The 20,008-nt window shown below is 36.1% G+C and overlaps 1 protein-coding gene across 4 annotated transcripts in view; it reads left to right on the top strand.

Moving 5' to 3' along the window:
* The window catches only part of RBM47 (RNA binding motif protein 47), a 152,971-nt gene that overhangs the window by 844 nt on the left and 132,119 nt on the right, over positions 1-20,008 (top strand). The gene's annotated exons all lie outside the window — the stretch shown is intronic.

Below are 20,008 nucleotides of genomic sequence, written 5' to 3'. Positions count from 1 at the left end.
CTTAGGAGGAAGTAAACTGTTAGGAAAGCATTTAAAAAGCGACTGCTTCTTGAAAACCAGCAAGTCCTAGACACTGCAAAGAAATCACTTTTCCTGTGATGAGAAATTGTTTCCAAGGAAAGAAATCAAATTTTTTCATGCGTGAAAAAGACTTGATTGGATCTGTCGAGAGGAACAGGTGAATAAAATTAGATAATTAAACCGAGATTGTGGCAACATGAATAACTCCAGAGTTACGTTTAGATATTTGCCAGTCCCGAATCAGACCATTCTCAGGAGGAACTAACTTACCTCTGAGGTCACCTTAGTTTCAAGTAGATGGGTTATTTTGTTTTAAACAGAGAACTTTGGTGTCCAGGCAAACATACACTATTCTAAATAAACTGATAGCTGACAGATCAATGAAAATAAATCAAAATGAAGTTTTTTCTAAGAGAACTGATTTTCTTTATTTTATTATGGACAGCCCTCCTGAGACATTTTAGGATATGACCTTGCTTCTAGGACATAGTCACTTAGTAGGAAGATATTGTCTTCAAGAAGAACATTACCAATGCAAAATAAAAATCCAGTCACTTTCGTTCGCATTTTTTATGAATCACTGTTTGCTTGAAGAATAACTTAGAACGACAATGTATTCTTTTAAAGCCAAACTCACATGATTTTAAGGAAGGAGGGAGGGGGGGAGAAGCTTTTCACTAGTGGGCACAAGTATGTTGAAATAGCTACAATCCAGACCACAAATACCAGTGTGCTGGCAATTGTACTAAGCACATTTGAGAATTGCAGGTGCCAGATCGGAAAGGTGAAAGGTCATGGGGTGGTATCAAGCTGAGCCTGGCATGAGAAAAAAAAAAAACTTAAGGCAACATAACCTAACAAGAAAAGGGAAAATAAATGATAGTATTTTTTTTTGTAGTTCATCTTAAAACAATCCAGTTTTGAATTATTAACAAAGTTAACAATACAAAAGTTAACAGAGGCAAATGAAACTGGAGGTGTATAAAGGGAAGGAGGAGAAGGGAAGGTAGAACGTTTAAAAATTTTTTCCACTTCTTTCATATTTACTCTTGCTTTTTTCCCTCTTAAATACACGCAAACAGTCTGCCTGTGTGACTTACTACTGAGTACAGTAGTAGCTGAACACTGGAGACACAACCAACACAATCTTGATTTTACTGCTAGAATTTTTAAATGAGATTGGAAAAATCAGTTACCACAAAAACACACTTCTTAAAACTGTAGCTATATTCTACTGCTGTTAGAATAATGTGCCTCCCTATTTCTGGACATTAGTTAGCCATTAAGGTGTGGGAGCTCTCATGAAATAAAAAAAAGTTTTTTTTAAAAGGCCTTGTGAACATATTTTAATAATCAGAAGGGTGTTTATTATTTCTTCTTATTGTTTCCCTGTATACTGAGATTGCAAATGTATGTTGGACTGGTACTTAAATATCACTTTGCTCAGAGCGCTTAAAAATGGAATTTAGAGAGAGGAGCACTTTTATAATCAATGTCTTTCTCATTAGTTCTTATGTGATGAATTTTGTTGTCATTAGTTTGTAATACTGTAGTTGAAAGAATGGGAGGAAATGAGGAAGCTATATTTCTAAATTTTGGACCCATTTTACTCTTTAAAGCTAATGGTATTTTCTTTAATTGAATGACATTGAAGTTGAATGGGTATGTGGGGGGGGGAAGAGAAGAGATTCTTTTTGCTTAAGGTTGCCTTTTAGGGCCTTTTGACAAAAAAAAATTATAAAATTTTAGTGGACTTTTAATGACAAACATTTAAGGTGTGAGAGTATACAGTTGAATTTACTTTCCTATTAGTGGTTAAATTTGCTTGTCAAATTTTACTTTAACTCTAAAAATTTAAAAATGAAACTTGATGCAAAGCATGGAACTTTGACTATTTTTAAAGAGAAATGGTGAAACCGCACATAGTTTCCACCCAAGGTTTTTAAGTCCCTCGTCTTCACAGACTAGTTAAAGGGTTCATCCCAAACTCAACAGAAGCTTACTTGAAACTGTATGGTTCATTAGGAGAACATAGGAAGCTTGGGGAACCTTTTAATAATACTCAAGTTTGGGATTCACAACATAATTCAGAAACCAGGAAAGCTTTGTTTCCCCTGGATTGAAGGTTCCATTACTAAAATTTTGCCCAGTTGCCTGTCAAAATGACCCTCAACCAATCATTTCACTGGAAAATTGCTAATATTGGTCTGATGAGAATTCTCATTCCATAGAAATAATCTTGATGTTGATTTCCTGATTTAATAATAGTTGTGGGTTGTTAGCTGAAATAGCTAATGGTTTGAAGGAAAAAGTTTTCAATAAGTAAATAATGATGGCTTGGGTTACAAAGATAGTGTGTGCTTTTGAAATTTTCTGAGTGAAATATCAGGACTGATTGAGTACTTATTTTATTGTCACCTTATAAATTGTCAGAAACAGAATTTTGTTTGAGGGAAATAGGCATATAACCACTTTTATTTTTACTCTTTATACTACTGGTATGGTTTCAGTTCACCAGATTTCTGACAGCATTTGGTTCCACCAAGGCTGCTGGTCTGCCATCTCCCCTCATCTCACCATCTGTATGAAAAGAAGAATTAGTAGCCTTACTACTAAAGTTGCTAAGTATAATTCTCCAGAAAGTTTGGGCACTTGGCTTCTCTTCGAATGGAAGTAGAAGGATATGATGTAGTCAACCTAGAAACAGGTGGTTCCAAAATAGGTTAGAAATATGTGGTGCACAACTTCCTTATAGTTCTTGGGGAGATTATAAATGCTTTCCTACTGGAGAGATTGATTAAAAAGCTACTCAATTTGGTAATTCCAGGTTTAACCTTTTGTAATTCAAATTCTCCTAGTGCTCTGCTTTGGATTCATCCATTTGAATGAATCAAAAATGTTATCTCCCGTCCTATCTGAAATAGATAATTACTAAAGGCCCCAGCCCTTCCCCTCCTCTCTTTCCCCTTTCTTTTCTATCCCTCTACTGAGTTTGACTTATACCTTATCGAGCAAGGTGTATGTATACTATGAAAATGCTAAATTACTATCTGTTATATGTTTGTATAAGTTATTTGCATATGTGTAACAAGCAAGTTCTGTATTATTCCTAATCCTTCTGGAAGACTTGTCTGGGAGGCTGCTGTGCTGAAATAAGAAGAACCTATCTTTCAATCCAGGTGTCTTGGGTTCAAATACTGGCTCCGACCTTTAGGACCTGAACGACTGTTTAACCTCCCTGACCTGAATTATCTCATCTTATAAGATGGTGGATAACAAGACCCTTACCTACCCCACTGGATTACTTATTTATGTAAGGATCAAAATTGAATCAATCAATCATTATACATTTATTATGTGCCTACTATGGATCAGGCACTGTGCCAAGCGCTCAAGTTAGAAAAAACAGGCAAAAAGCAGTACCTGGCCTCAAAGAGCTGACAGGTAATGGTGGATATGAAATGCAAACAAATATATACAAAGTATACTGTAGACAGGATAAATAGGAGATAATTAACAGAAGGAAGGCCAGGGAATTAAGAAGGTAATGTTAGGGAAGGTTTATGTTCCAAGGTGAGATTTTAGTAGGGACTTAAAAGGAAGCCAGGATGAGGAGGGAGAGCATTCTAGTCATGGGGTACCACCAGAGAAAACATCTGGGGCTGAGAGATGGAGTATCTTATAAGAACAGCCAGGAAGCCAGTGTCACTTATTATCTTAGTTTAGTTTTTGAAGATAACTTTAGATTCTTTATATCTGTTATTAGTATATATATTTATAAAACAAAATGCAGTGACAGTAGTTGTTCTTTTGATGAAAGTATCCAGTGACTTTAAAATTGGCCGTATTTTAAAATTAAATCAAAAGTGAAAATATTTGCTTTTCAGGAAGTTGTTTTTAGATTAAATTTTGGCTTTTCGGCTTCCCATGCCTGGTGCTTTAAAATCTATATTTAAAAAATATAATTCACTCAGCCACACAGAATGGTGAGAGGGAAGAAAGGATAATTATTTCCAAAAATTCTCTTAATTTTGCAATTTGATTTTAGAATATAATCTGTGTTATGAGGTCACAGATTAAACCCTGGAAGGGATGATCTAGAGGGTCGGTTGACATTTGGTTCTATTATTTTGGAGAGCTGGGAAAGGGAGGGGCTAGAAATCTATCCTTTCTAATTATGAATTACACTGATAGGAAATTTTATTTATACTTTGTATATTTGGAGAAGAGGGGTTCAGCATTCGTAGTGATGGGAATGTCAGATGGGGAATAAAATCATTTTGTGTAATATTAGCTTATTTTTATAGTATTTTCAGACTGGACCTCCTCTTCTTCATTTTAATGAAAGGGTTGGACTAGGTGCCCTCTAAATTGTTTTCCAGTTTGGTGCAGTGGAGGGAATCTGGGTTCAAATTCAGCTGTACTACCTATTTGTGTGACCTTGCCCCACTTCCCTCCTGCTCCATTTCCTCCTCTGTATAGTAGGAGTGTTACACTAGATGACCTATTGGTCCATCCAACTCTAAATCTGGTGGTAGGTATGCTAGTACTATTATGCCCATTTGACAGAAGGAAATAGTCTCTCAGAGGTAAGCAAATTGCCTCTGTTGTGTTAGTGTCTGAACCTGAATTGGAACCGGTTTGGTCCAGCTGTCTTTTCAATGCACAACATTGACTGTCTCCACTGGGATAACAGTGAATTATTTGCAGCAATTGCTTGCCAGTGGGCATGTAAATGCATAAAAAGTATTGTGAAATAGAAAACTGGAATGGGCTACACTTACCTGATCTAGGAAATGTGAACCTCTAAAAATGTACTTTAAATGTACTCTTTTTCTCAGAGCCCTGAGAATTGGATAAAATGTTTTATATAGCACTTCCCATGGGGGAAAATGTTTTGTGTAAAAACAAAATGAACTTATCACAGAGTTGTTTTAAAATAATTTGATACACAATTTTCGGACTTATGTTACGATTTGAATCCCAGTTTCAAGTTAAATTTTTCTGCCTCTAAAATGTGAATGACACTGCTACTTATCTTTGACAAGATGACTATTTAAAGGATATTTCTTTTTCTTATTGTATTTAAAAAAATAACATGGTTCTGGGTACACCAAGCTCCTGCCAAGATTGGGCACATCTTCTCAGTAGCCTTCTTAAGACAATGTAGGCTTTGTTAGCTATGGCTGGGAGGGTTTGGTGACACAGAAAACTCAATGGAGCACAACAACTTATTATTAACTGAAAACTCAATGGCCTGATGTTTTTTACATTTTATCTGCTAAAATCCATGATTGCGTTCTTTCTCAACACAGATGACCTTATTATTTTAGAATACAACTTTCACACTGAAGAATGCTGTGCTTGCAGATTCACCTTTGATCCCAGTTAGGTGGTTCAAGACAAAAGGAGCAGTATGTTACTACTGAAGACTCAATTCTGCTATCCTTGCCCAAGTCTTGAGTTTGTGGGAGTTTGGCCTGATGACAAGCAGCAGAATTTGGTCCTATGGGGGGAAAAGATGAACACTGACTGTGTTAGAAATGAAGAATTTAGAGATGATGAGTGTATCAACTGAATCCAAACTACTGAAAATGTTCAGAGTTGGCTCCTTTACTCTTTGGGATTTTATCATGTAATTTTGCTCCATGCTAAAAGGACTCAACTCATTTGGGCCTAATCTGGTTGATAGAAGCACATGATTGATTCTTATAAGAAACCTTGGCTCTGACTAAATGATCTTTGCTACTGAAGGAGTCAACCATTATTTTTATAGAATTACTTTTGGTTTTTGTTTCTGGGTTATATTACTTGTAGGGAAACTTTATTCTACATTGACAAATTGCAGTGACTTTTACTGAATGCTTAAATTCAAGTGATTTTTTTTTTTTACCAGAAAAACCAGCACTGGTATAAAAACCCTGAAAATGAGAATGTGTTTTCTATTTTACCTCTCGAAGAGTAAGTCTCAACTTCAGGTTAAACTGAAGGGTTTGTATTTCCTAACTTTCCACTGTAGAAAGGATATTGGGTTTGGAGTTAGAGATTCTAGGTTCAAATTGTAGCTCTGCCTGTATGACCCTGGCAAGTCACTTAGTTTCAGTGCCCCAGGCAGCAATCTAATTCTGTAAGCTGCCAAATATTTTCAGATATCTAGACCAAATATTAGATAACATTCAGAAAGAAAAGGCACAGTCCCTAAAATACAGAAAAGCTTCAGCCCTTTCACATACTTATCTGAAAAAACAGATACTATACATTCTATCAAAAAGATAGAAGACACTACTTACTCATAGGAGTCCTCTACCATCTCTTGCCTTCCTTTTCCTGGTAAATTTGTCAGGGAAGAAAAGATATATAGGGATGATGGTGAACCCTAGCAGAAGTTACAGCCAGGGTCAGTTTCAAAGCAGAGTTTATGAAGATACAGTAAGAACATTTAAAGAGCTGTGAATTTTTTTTCATTTTACTTTCAGCACACATAATTAGCATTCTTTTCTTACCAAGCATGTTTAGATTCAGGATACTTATTACAGGTGATGATGAGGGTGAGGGGAGGGAGATTTTAACAAGTGAAGGGAAACACATTCATTTCTTATTTAGAAATGGTGAGATGAGAACGAAATACAGTTTGGAGAAGAAAGACAATCAAGTAAATACATTATTAACAGAAATCAGTGAACATATGGTGTTGTTTAGCACAATTTTACTTTGGAAGTTAGCTTATTTTTCATAGGACATAAGGTATGGAGGAGAGATAGTGAACAAGATGTGGGCAAGTGAAATCCTCTTTGAGGTACTAAGAAAATGTAGTCAGTTTAGCTTGGGAGTTCTCAAACTTTTGAGTTTAGGACCCATTAGTGACCATTATGATCCATTAGGACCCATAGTGAGAAGAGTGGCTTATATATTTGTGCAAATATCTTTAATATCTGGCTTAATATTAAACAGCTAGATTCTCGTATCTGCTTCTGCATTCAATCTGTTGTAATATGTTATTTTGGTTGAAGTATATGAAGAAAATTTGACCTAAAAAAGCTGGAAGAGGGAGAAATATTTTAATAGGTAGATTATGTCTTAGTATTATTGTACAGATAGTTTTTACCTAGAGAACCCATTGAAAGGATCTTGGGGAGCCCTAGAGGTTCACAGACTACACTGAGAACTGCTGGTTTAGCCATTCTTACTTAAATGTAAACCACGGTTTGATTTGCCTCCCTAATTTTTCCTAAAGCATATCACTTTGAACTACTTTTGAGAGCTTCGTAATTCTCCTTAAGTGAATTTATTATTTATTTAAGTTTTTTAAAAAGTAAGCAAAAATTGCTGGCTGAAATAAGACTGAACATTAGAATTTGTTCCTTTTATCTTGCAGTTAGCTCCTTATTAGTTAGAAGACATGCATTCATTCTCGAGCAGTAGAAACAACTCTGGGTATGAAACATAGCAATCCTATTTCAGGCTGACTCCATCCTGGATTGCTTTCTAGGGTACTTGTAAGTATCCATGATCTGCAATTGTCTCTAACCTCTCCAGCCACCAATACCACCCCTTAGCTATTCCTTGATAGCAAAGGACTTCACAAATACTTCATTAAGCGAGTTGAGTCCATCCATTGGTATTTCTCCCTTTGACCTACACTTAAAAGAAGTAAGTCTTCTCCTTGCAAAACCCAGCCCTCTACTCATCATACCCTTGATTTTATGTTTTATTATCTTTAGGAACTTATCCCACTACCCAACTTAACAAAAAACACCTTATTTAATTCTTTTTTAGTTAACAACTATTTATTTTCTTGCCCTTCTATTTCTACTGTACTGGGGAAAAAGAAAAAAGAAAAGCTAAACCATTGTAGCCAACAGTTCTAGTCAGCTAAAACAAATTTCCGCATTGACCATGTTTAAAAATTATATTTCATTCTGTATTTTGAGACTATCATCACCTGTCTATCGGAGGTAGCATGCTTCCTCATTGGTCTCTGGAATCATTCTTGGTCATTGCATTGGTCGAAGTTCCACAGTATTTATTCTATAAATTATTTTCCTATTTCTGCTCACTTCACTCTGTATCAGTTCATACACATCTTCCCAATTTCTGTAAAATGTCCTTTTTGTAATTTCTTGTACTCTGTCGCTTTCAATCTCTCCTTAACATTTGCTTTCCCCCTATTATTTGCAAACATTCCCAGATCTCTGTCATCCTTAAAACAAACAAAAAACTGGCACTTGATCCTACCATCCCCTCAATATACCATCCTATATTTTTTCTTAAAAAAATTTTTTTTCTTTACATTTTAAGTTCTGAACTGCCTCCCTCCCTCCCTTCCACCTTCCCCACTTCTTTCTTTGGAGGTAGACAGCATATTCCTTCATAGGTCCTTTGTACTTGATTTGAATATGATTTGAATATTTATAATACTCAGAATACCTTAGTTGTTCAGTTATTCTTCAAACAGTATTGCTGTTGATGTGTATGAGACATTATCTTGGTTCTCCTCACTTTACTCTTCATTATTTTATGGGTCTTTCCATGTTTTAAAAACATCAACCAGCTCATCATTTCTTTTTTTTTTTTTCCTTTTGGAGGGCAATTAGGGTTAAGTAACTTGCCCAAGGTTACATGGCTAGTTCCTTTTGTGTGAGTGTTAAGTGTCTGGGGTCGGAACTCTCTGGTCCTCCTGACTCTAGGGCTGGCGCTTTTACTCACCATGCCACCTAGCTGCCCCTAAACCTTAGCACTATTTCTTTGTTTGTTTTTTGGAGGGCAGTTGGGGTTAAGTGACTTGCCCAAGGTCACACAGCTAGTTTTTGTGTTAAGTGTCTGAGGCTGGATTTGAACTCAGGTGCTCCTGACTCCCAGGCCGGTGCTCTACTCACTGCACCACCTAGCCGCCCCCCAGCTCATCATTTCTTACAGCACAGTAGCATCCCATCACAATCATATCCTTTGAATCTTGGCAACAATGAGATTTTTTACTCAAAGCCTTTTAAATTTAATCAAAACTATCTTATTTTGCATCCCCCAATGCTTTCTATCTCTTGTTAATCCATAATCCTCCCATTCATAAGTCTGATAGTTCTATATTCTTCTAATTTATTTATGATTTCTTTCTATGTCTCTCATGCATCCATTTTGACCATATCTTGGCAAATGGTGTAAGATATAGCTCTATATCTAGTTTTTGCCAAACTGCTTTCCAGTTTTCCCAATATTTTTTTTTATCAAATAATGAGTTCTTATCCCCAAAGTTTAAATCTTCACATTTGTCAAACACAAGGTTACTATAATCATTTACTACTGTGTATTGTATGTCTACTCTGTTCCATTGATCCACCTTTCTATTTCTTAGCCACTACCAGATAGTTTTGATAATTACCACCTTAGAATACAGTTTAAGATCTGGTATTGCTAGACCTTCCTTTACACTTTTTTGATTAATTCCTTTGATATTGTTGACCTTTTGTTCTTTTTGCTATTATTGTACCATTTTATATTTCTTCCCTTTCATAGCTAAACTCAGTTTTCTCATAAAGTCCATTAGTTTAATTTTCACCTGAAATTATTCTCTCCAAGGTTACTGATGATAGCTGTATTGCCAAATCCGACATTCTTTTCCCAGTCTTTAACCTTCTTGATCTCTGTAGAGCAAGTGACATTGTTCGAACATTCTGTTTTAGATATTTTCTAATCCCTGGATTTTTGTGACATTTTTCTCCTATTTTGACTTTTCCTCACTTTCTTTTGTAGGACCCTCATTTGTCCAGGCTTTATATTTTGTCTTATTTACCTTTCTTTTTTGGTGATCTCAACTATCAACATCTACACAGATGATTCTTAGATCTTTATATTCTGCTTCAGACTCCTAAACTTGTCACCAACTGCCTATTGGATGTCTCCAATGGGATGACTTGTAATCTCAAATTCAGCTTGTCCAAGACTCATTATTTTCCCTAAATATGTCTCTAATTCTCTTTATTTCTTAGGTTATAACCATCTTTTCAGTTACACATAGGCATAGGCAGTCCCCCTGCCTTTCTCACTTTCACCTTCTAATGATTTCTATTATCCTTCAAAGCTCAGCTCAGGTTGTGTCTCCTATAGAAAACTATAAAAATCTCCCAGTGTATATTATTTCATATTTCATTTTTTATATTCACAGTGAATAGAAGGTAAGCTCCTTGAGGGCAGGTACTTTTTTTCATTTTTGCCCTTAGATCCCCAGTCCCTGGCACTGTGCCTGTTATCTAACCAGCACTGAATAAATACTTGTGGAATTGAATTAAATGATTTCTCTAATGAAAACTGGAAGATAGAAGCTTACAAGTTTGTCTTGAGGTTGTCCTGGGTTTTAACCTCCTAAACTGCTAGGATAATCAAAAAGGAACTTATTTATGATTATTTGTAGGCATTCATTTTATAGGTAGTAAAAGTGAAAGGGCAATAGCTGCATCTTCATATACTATTAAGAGTTCAAGGATCTTCCTAGTTCATGGGTTATGAGATAAGAATGGATTTTCCCAGTTGACTAAATGCATGAGTGTCGTTCTGAGCTTGAAAGTGTTGGGTTTAGCAGTGGGTTTCAGTATATTGTTAAGTTCTTGAAAGGTGAGTGATTTGTTTTTCCCTCAACCCTAGCCCTATGATTTCATGGGAATAGGGAACTGTCAGTGAAAAACTTCATTTACAAGTACAGATTAATACCTTTTCAGAAATTTATATGTAATCTTAAGAGAGTTACTTAGAGCCCTGAGAGGTTTAGAACCTTGCCTAAGGTCACATGACCAATTTGTGACAAGAGATGGGACTTGAAGACGGGACGTCCTGGTTCCAAAATGGACGCTTTATCTACTTACTGCCTCTTCTAGGTCTGCACATGTTCCCTGCAACATAGTAGGGGCTCAATAAATGTTGACTGAATTAAATTGAACTGAATTACATGAATACAAAGATTATCTGTATATATAATGTTATGTTACATAAGTATTGTATATGTAATTATATAATATCTTTTAAAGTTTTTCATTTTAACTTAACAGTAAAACAAATTTATACCTACATATAGGAATGACAGCTTCTAACATTATGCTGTTAGATAGTTATGACAGCATGTTCATACATTTGGTTGTGTGTTTGTGCAGTTGGAATTGAACAATTTTTTAAAATGTGCAAACAAATGACAATTTCCTTTTCAAGAGAGCTCTCATCCAGCTTCCATATTGCTTGTGATTTCACTTTTTTTTTCAGTTTGCCACATGGTCCTTGATGGAGGTTACATGACTAATGAGGCTGGAAGGATAGATGTTGTAATCATTTCAGCACTTTCCTGTTTCTAAATCAAAGCTTCATCTTTTGCAATCTTTTAAAAATTTTGATCTAAATCCTACAACACTCCTTTTTGAATCAGGTCTGGGTACTGCATGCTCTAAAGATGATTAAACTTTAGTAACTCATGTTACTATATTGTTTATGACTTTTCCCATTATAATTCAATTAGAATTAATGATTGTCATGAAAGTAACTGTCAAGACAAGTTTGTTGTTTCGTTAGTATCTTCTTCCAACCTTTGAGGATTTGCCAAATGCCAACTGTGTTGCTGTAGGAATTCCTCTGAATTTTCCTCCATTACATAGCTATTTTGCCTTGGCCTGTAATGAAATGCGATGGCTGGGTTTTATGGTATCTGAGTATTTATTTAGTATTTCCCTGGAACTGTGATTAATTTTTTTTCTTAATCTTTCCTGAATTGCAAAATAATGCTTCAATCCATCGTGCCCACACTCTAACCCTGGACTCCCTTTCTCAGTTTGGAAACTTCAGTTTGTCATCACTGGCTTTCCAGGGTTATAGAAATAGAGGCACTTTATATGAGTACTGCTAGTTTCTTTATAAGTTTAGGCAATAGTTTAGCTGTCTGTACCCCAAAAACTGTGTGCAACAGAAATCCTTACCCAAATAATACACAGAGGCTTCTCAAGGTAGGAAGCAGAAAAGAATGGTTTATTACGATCTCGAGAAAGGGCCACCCTCCTGTCAAATGGTCAGGGAGGAGAAGCAGTTTACAAAAGGAAATGGTGAAGTTATAAAGCCCTAATGCAGAATTCTCCCCCACCCCCTCCTGACCCTTTTCTTCCATTGGCTGGAAGTCAGGTGTACAATCTAAGCGCAGCAATCTACCTCGAGGACTAGAACAAGGAAACAGTAGACCACACAATGTACATTTCAGAAAACACTCCTGTCCTTATTTGGTGTATCTTGTGCTGAGGTGATACTGGGGAGGGTCTCCATTGCTATAAGTCCCAGATTCCTATAAGGTCAGGTGACTTCTAAACTTAGGCCTAGTGGATGCTGAAGCCACTCTAGATTTGATTTTTCAGAATGGGGAAACTTCACAGCAAATTATCCCTCACATTAGCTAATGTAACATTTGGTAGAACTGTTCTCAAAAATGAGTAAAGATTCCACAAAGCTCAAGAAGTGACTACTATACAGAAAAACCTGCTTCTAACTGAGCATATTGCACATGGGCATATGTATAGGGCAGCAGCTAGGTGGCACAGTGGAAAGAATTAGGAAGACCTAGGTTGGTTCAAATCCTTTGTCAGACACTTACTAGATTTGTGACCCTGGGCAAGTCACCCTCAATTGCTTCAAAAAAAAAAAAAACTACTATCGAGTATATGTGTGATACCACTCAGCATGTTGTAACACTATCAAGTGAATTGGTTTTTAAAAAAAATTATAATGTTTACAGGGGGTTGATATACATTCTTTTTCTATCTTCACTTTTTCTACATTTTTTTCTCTCTTTCTTTTAGAACATTATATTAGGGAATCTAAAAGACCCAAATCTGATTCCTGCCTCTGGCACAGATTAGCTTTATCTTCACAGGCAAGTCACTTAGCTTTGCAAAAAGCCTGTTTCCTCATCTATAAAATGGGGATAATAATACCTGTAGTATCTATATTTTGGGGTAGTTTCAAGGAGATGATAAAGATTATGTATGAGAAACACACTGCAAACTTAACAAGTTTTAGATAAGTCAGCTATTTTTCATCGGGAAAACCTCCTCGTGAAACTCACGAAGCAGAAAAATTTACTAAATGAACTGGGTACAATCTGAAAAAGAGAATTTCACACGAAGTAAATTGGTTCATATTAGGCAGAGAAAGAACTTGCTGTTCTTGTCAGCAGACACTCCATTTCATTTTCATATGGTTCTCTGTTGGGCAAGTATGATTGACTGCTGAAGACCAAGCAGCATTTCACATTTTAACTTTTTTTCTTGCTTCTTTGTAAATGTGCATCCAGATATAAAGAGAATAAAAGTCCTTTGTAAATATCCCACAACACCAAGATAAAATAGCTTCTCTAGTATGTTATAAAATGGAAAATAATGTAAATGGAATGTATTACCTATAAAATTACTCAGCCAGAATTATATAAAGCAACATATCAATGTTTTATGTAATGAAAAACTTGGATTTCCCACAAATCACATGTGTATCTAAAGTAGAATTGAATATGTCTCTCCGTATGTATATGTATATAAATGTTTCTTTTAAAATGGGTTGGATATTCCTTTGTTGTTTATACCTATATGTATATCTTTCCAAATATTTTTCTCCAAATGTCTATACTTTATATAGGTGTGTCCTTACTTAAAACTTACCCTTTGAAAAATGTGTTAAAAGTCTCATTCATGTTGGTAGCAAACTTGATTTACATTATTCATTCTCCAAGCCATCCCAGCCTGGCCACGAAGTCAATCAAGACATACTTAAGAGTTCACACATTGGCTAGATCCCTGGCCCTGGACTCAGTAGGACCTGAGTTCAAATTCGGCCTCAGACACTTAACACATACTACCCATGTGACCTTGGGCAAAGTCACTTAACCCCAATTGCCCTGCCTTCTCCCCTCCGAAAAAAGAAAAAGATATATTCAAGCAGTTAGGAAAATTTTCCACTGACATAATAAAAATGATAATGAACCCCACCAGCCCACCCTTCGTGCTGCCCTTGCAGTTAACCAAATGGGGACTTTCCCCCAAAAGAAAATTTTCATGCGAAGCTTGAATTTTCAAAAGGGAACCACTCTAAATTTATCTTCTTAAAATGTTAGCTACAGTCACCTTTCAATTTTCTGTGCTTATATTAAAAAACAACTAAAAGCATTTTTTCACCTTTGGCAAGAGGGGTTGATGGACTTCAGATAGAGAGAATGGAAACATTTAGCTCTAACAAAGTGATTTTCAGTGAGCGGGAGCAGGAGCACACTGCAATGCTGGGTAAGCAGGGTAGTTTCACAGGAAAATAGTTTATAAATATAACCAGATAAACACCCAACTCAGAATTTGTGCTGATATGTTTAGGCCAAAGGTGTAAAGAAGTTGTTTCATTGGGCTGATTGATGAGTTGGGTTCACCCTGGTTTTGCGTATAAGCAGTTTGTTTCCTCACGGATTTGTGGGCCCTGGAGACTTCAAATTTAGCCTCCCTTTTTAGGAAGGAGGATACTTTGGTGACTAAGGACTTGACTACATATTTTTTGTAAGAATCCAAGTGTTGCTTGGAGGGCACAAGAAAGAAGGTGTCTCTGTGACTAAGTGACTGTTGAATTTTTTTTTTAATTTATGGTTGTCCTCATATTGAATTCTTAATCATTTATTTATTTATTTATTTATTTTTAAGCAATAGGGGTTAAGTAACTTGCTCAAGGTTACATGGCCAGTTATTTCTGGGTGTGGTGCTAAGTGTCTAACCCTGGTATTTGATCTCCAGGTCGTCCCAACACTGGAGTCGGTGCTCTTACTCGCAGAGCCATCTGGCCTCCCCTTATATTGAATTCTTAAGGTGAAATAGTAAATAATTTAGGCCTTGTTTTCAATGGAAGAGAGCTCTGAGCTAGGATCCCAAACAACTCTTCTTTGGTAGTGCTGCTATATACATAAAACCCTGGACCAGTAACTACTTTGTCTTTCTAAGGCCTTGTTTTTTATATCTGCAAAATGAGGTGGTTTGAGAAGATAATCCTTCAGGGCCTTTCTTGCTATCACCTATATATAAGGTCCCTTGAATCTCTATTCTAAGACCCTTAACTATGGAATATGTTTTTACAGTGGGGACACTGAAATTTGATTAATATCTATTACCTAGATGTCCCAAGTGAGAAAAATGGCCAGGGTGCCAACGATAGGGGGGTAATATAAATTTATGTGGTTTTATAAGCAATTCCACCATTCCAGCTCAAGGATCCTAAACTTGGTCAGTACTCTGCATAGTTTCTCTAATAATGAAATCTGTGATGACAGTAGTAGATAGAGAACTGGCTGGTGTCCAAGCCACCAAGGCCTAGTTCAAGTTCTGTCTCCGTGTGACCCCTTGCAAGTTTCTGACCTTCTCAGTTGCTCGAGGCAGCTCCTTAAGATTCTAAGCTACAGAGAAGGAGTTTTCCTGTATTGGTAGTTTCTATTACTAATGAAATCACAGGTCTACTTGCTATGTTCTCTATCCCTCTGTATACCACACTCACAGCAGAGTGGAGAGGGTGCTGGAACTGGAGTCTAGAAACAGCCAGGAAGTCTTAAGTTAGCAATATCTGACTTCATATCTTACCTCTGGCATTTAGGAGTTTTGTGACTGGGCAAGTCACCTGACCTCCCTGAGCCTCAGTTTCCCCATTTTTAAAATGAGAGGTTGGATTCAATGGCCTATCAGGCCCCACACTGCTCTGAATCTGTGATCCAATAATACAGGATATACTCTGTTAACTGTTTTAGCAGGTATATATGGGTAGTTGGTTGTGGTGTGACTTTTTTTGCCTCTATTTTCACATTTCCCATTAATGAAAACTTCTTTTTTTCCCCTGTGAACTACTAAGCCATGTCTCATCTACCTCATATTTGTATAATTAAAAAAAATTTTGTTTGACCTATCTTTCTAACTTGCCTGAGGTCTTTTGGGTGTCTAGTCTGTCATCCAGTGCACTTTTTTGGTATTTTTTCAATACCTTTCTCCAAATCACTCATTGAACTTTTAAATGCAGGGGCAGCTAGGTGGTGCAGTAGATAGAGCACTGGCCCTGCAATGAGAAAGATCTGAGTTCGAATTTGACCTTAGACACTTATGAGACACTGTGTGACCCTGGACAAGTCACTTAACACCCATTGCCTCAAAACAAAAAACAAAGCAAACAAAAAAAAAACTATTGAATGGAACCAGTTCAACAATAGAGATCTATGGAAAATTGTTGGAGACCTCCCTCAACTCAACAGAGGAAGCTCTCCAAACTGAAATGGAAAGTTTTGTAGAACAGTGAGTTCGACAGTTGATCAATTCTGTTGATTAGGTTTATTTAGAATACCTAAACGGGGCTTTGTTTTTTTGTTTGTACGGCCAGTTATTTCTGGGAGTGGTGCTAAGTATCTGAGCCTGGATTTGATCCCCAGGTCATCCTGACACTGGAGCTGGTGCTCTTACTCGCTGAGCCACCTGGCTGTCCCCCTAAACGGGGCTTTGTACTATTTAAGAGGAAAGTGCTATAAAATCAAAACAGCTGACTTGACTTACTGTTCTATGGACATTGGCAACAACTTAGAAAAACTGGTAAATGGACCAAATCACTGGATGGTGGTTACAACTGAGTGTCCATAGATGCCCATACATAGAAAAAGCAAGGTGTACCAGGACACTGGCCCATTTGTTAAGCACTAATCCAACTAAGGCTTATTACATAAAACACTGAACTGAACTCAGAGATAAAATCAAAACCTGTGCCCTAAAGGAGCTGACCTTTTATGGGAGAGGGAAAGGAGATTTAACATATTTGATGGGTAATTTCAGAAGGGAGTGACCATTGGACAGGCTTCTCCTAAGTTGAGTCTTGCGGGAAGTTAGGGAGTTTTAACAGGTAGGAGGGAGTGCATTTACTTGGCGTTCTTATAACAAATTAAGTCACTAATAAGCTAGAGAAGGGATAGATTTTTATCTTCCTTTTGTATTTGCCACCCAGATCAGACTCACCTGTGAATACAATCATAGAATAATTTATATCAGAATAATAATATTACAAGTATTTAATAATTTGTATGTACTAATATATTACATTTATTCATTAATAATTATATTTGTCAATTATAAATTCTAGAAATAATAATATTATAAATAAATCTAGAATAATCATCCAGCCCTATGGATATCAAGGGGCATTTTGTAGAAAATAAGGACATTTAATGAAAACTGGATGTTGATGGCCATTGAATCTATATACCTTAATTTTACAGATGAGAAAACTAAGACCCTGGGTGGTTAAATGGCTAAATAATTTGTTCAATAGCAATTAGGCATGTAAGGCAGGATTTAAATGCAAATCTTCCTTTCTGGGTCCATTCATTGCACCCTTCAGCAGTCACTGAAGGTAGGTAAGTTAGGCATTTTACTTTCCTACCTATTACAGAACACTTAGTGAATTTAATAAAACTTCAATTGGATCTATCTATACCTTTATCCAGTATGCCTTTTGAGTGAAGAGTTCCTTAATCATATTACCTCCTGTGCAAACTAGTTATACTTTTCTGTTAGTTCTGAAATTTCTTTGAAGATGTAAGTGTTATTAGGCTCTTAACTTCATGGTTTTAAAGTTTTAATCCTATTCCATCTCAGTATCTTGCTATACTGTAGTTTAATTTAAAAATTGCCTTGATATGAAAGCCCCTCCATACACCAAATCATTTTAATTGCCCTTCTCTTAATCTTCTGTTGCTCAGTTATGTCTTTTTTTGAGAGAAGAAGACTGCTAGAAGTTATTGGTGGCTTTATGCCATTGTTTTGGATAAAGCTAGGCTGGAATCCTGCCTTCCTTCAAGGCTCCATCCATGTGTCACCTTCTGGGACAGAAGTTTTTAATCCTTTTTTGTGTCAAGGACCACTTTGGTAGTACAGCAAAGCCTATGAACCCCTTCTCAGAATAACGTTTTTAAATGCATAAGATATGTAAAATTATTATGCATTAAATTTATAAGATGCATACTTGAGATCATAATATATTTTAAAATTGCATTGAAATGCAGTTATAAAAAAATAATTAAGTTCAATTCCAAGTTGAAAAATCCTAGGAGAACCCTTTCTTGATCTCCCTACTTATTAGTACTATCTTTAAAAAAAATCATATACTTATCTGTTTGGATGTATCTGTCCAGTAGTACAGGAGCCCTTTGAGGGTGAGAAAGTTTTTGCATCCCTAGTGCCTTACGTATTTGCTTTATACATAATAAACCAATACATATTTATTAAGTGTCTACTGTGTGCCAGTCATTGTACTAAAGCATAGCATTAGGGATTCAAAGAAAGGGAAAAGAAAGTCTCTTCTCTCAATGATCTCACAATATTAAATGCTTGTTTCAGTGAATTGGTTTGCATGATAAGAAGTTTTCTGCCATGTTTTCAAAGCCTGTCTTGACAGTAGTGATTATTTTGTTGACATTTTGGGCCATGAGAACGTAATAAAGGCTCTTCACTTTAGAAGATAGTCTATAGCACGAATTCTTTGCCTTTTTTTTATGGACCCCTTTGGCAGTTTGGTTAAACCAATGGACCCCTTCTTATAATGGTTGTTTTTTAAAATTTATACTTCAAGGAAATGATAACTTTCAGTTTGAAGTGAAAATAAAGATGAATTTTTTTTTTTCCATTCAAGTTCAGACTCCCTCACCTCAAATATGTTCTTGGCCCTGGGAGCAAGGGTTTTATGAACTCTGGGTTCAGAATCCTTGCTTGGTGGAAATCTATAGATCCTTCTGTTAAATTGTAAATAGTAGTTTCAAAGACCATCTTTTTATATATATAGTTTGGATTCTTTCACCCTAATATAAATGCACATTGTACTTAAATTCACATCAAATACTATAAATAATTTCATATTGATATCAGCTCACCAAACTAACCTGGTAAAATTTTTTCTTGTTCTCGGTAATGTTTGAAGATTTCATCTGGGGGAAAATAAAAGCAGTTTCAGCTTTAATTCCTAAGGGATCCCTCTGTTAATACTTCTCTACCTAGAGAAGGGCCACATTATCCTTGTGTTTCCTATCTATCTTCAAGTAATTTTTTTTCTATGGCATAATATTCTTCCATACCCAATGATAGACAGGTCAAGAAATCCAGGACTCTCTTGGGATTTGTATTATCTCCACTGATGCAGATGACAATGCCTCCACACCTTAACGGACAATTCATGTGCTATGGTTATGACTACGGCTATAAAATTCATCACTTACTCACCAGTATTGCGGTCATGAGCATCTCTGAGCTTAGCAAGACTGGTCCTGGATGACACAGTCAGGCCCCATACTCAGAAAACTTCTCATTTAGGAGGGACCTGCCAGTGCTTGTACTTTAAACTTAATAACCATCAACAAAAACAAGTAGATAAAAAGGAGTATAATCTTACATAAAACTCAACATTTAAATAAATAGAAGAACCAAATAATTAACAAAAAAACAAACAAGGAAAATGTGTTTCTGTTCAGAGCCTCTTTTCCTTTGTTAAAATTCAGCTACCTTCTGTGTTTTCTTTGTTGGCATAGTCTAAAAGTTTTTAAACAGTCAAGTTCGCACCAGGATGATCTATCAAAGCATCCTAGTGGAGATTATATATACACATACACATACACACAGATTATGTTGAGCCTTTCCATAAGTAGGATGTAAGCTGCCTGAGGGTGGGATTTTTTCATATATCTAGGAAAGAAAATGTTTCTGTTTGTCTTTTGTATCCCTAGGACCTAGCACATTGCTTTTTACATAGCAGGTGCTTAAATAATGTCAATAATGCTTAATAATAACAACAAACCTTTATTGAACTGAGTTGAATATGTGTGCATTCACATTACATAGGCTTATTTGTTTAGCCAATAGGTACAGACATAATGCTAAAGCAAAGTTCAACCTACCCTCTTTGAATGATCACAAATTCAGACTGTGGGAGGTCC

Source organism: Petaurus breviceps, unplaced genomic scaffold (assembly GCF_028583685.1).
Source record: "Petaurus breviceps papuanus isolate PSGF00001 unplaced genomic scaffold, PetGlider_PUasm1.0 76, whole genome shotgun sequence".
Classification (NCBI taxonomy): domain Eukaryota; kingdom Metazoa; phylum Chordata; class Mammalia; order Diprotodontia; family Petauridae; genus Petaurus; species Petaurus breviceps.
Note: the sequence above shows the minus strand (reverse complement) of the source record. Positions and strands in the feature narration are given on the sequence as shown.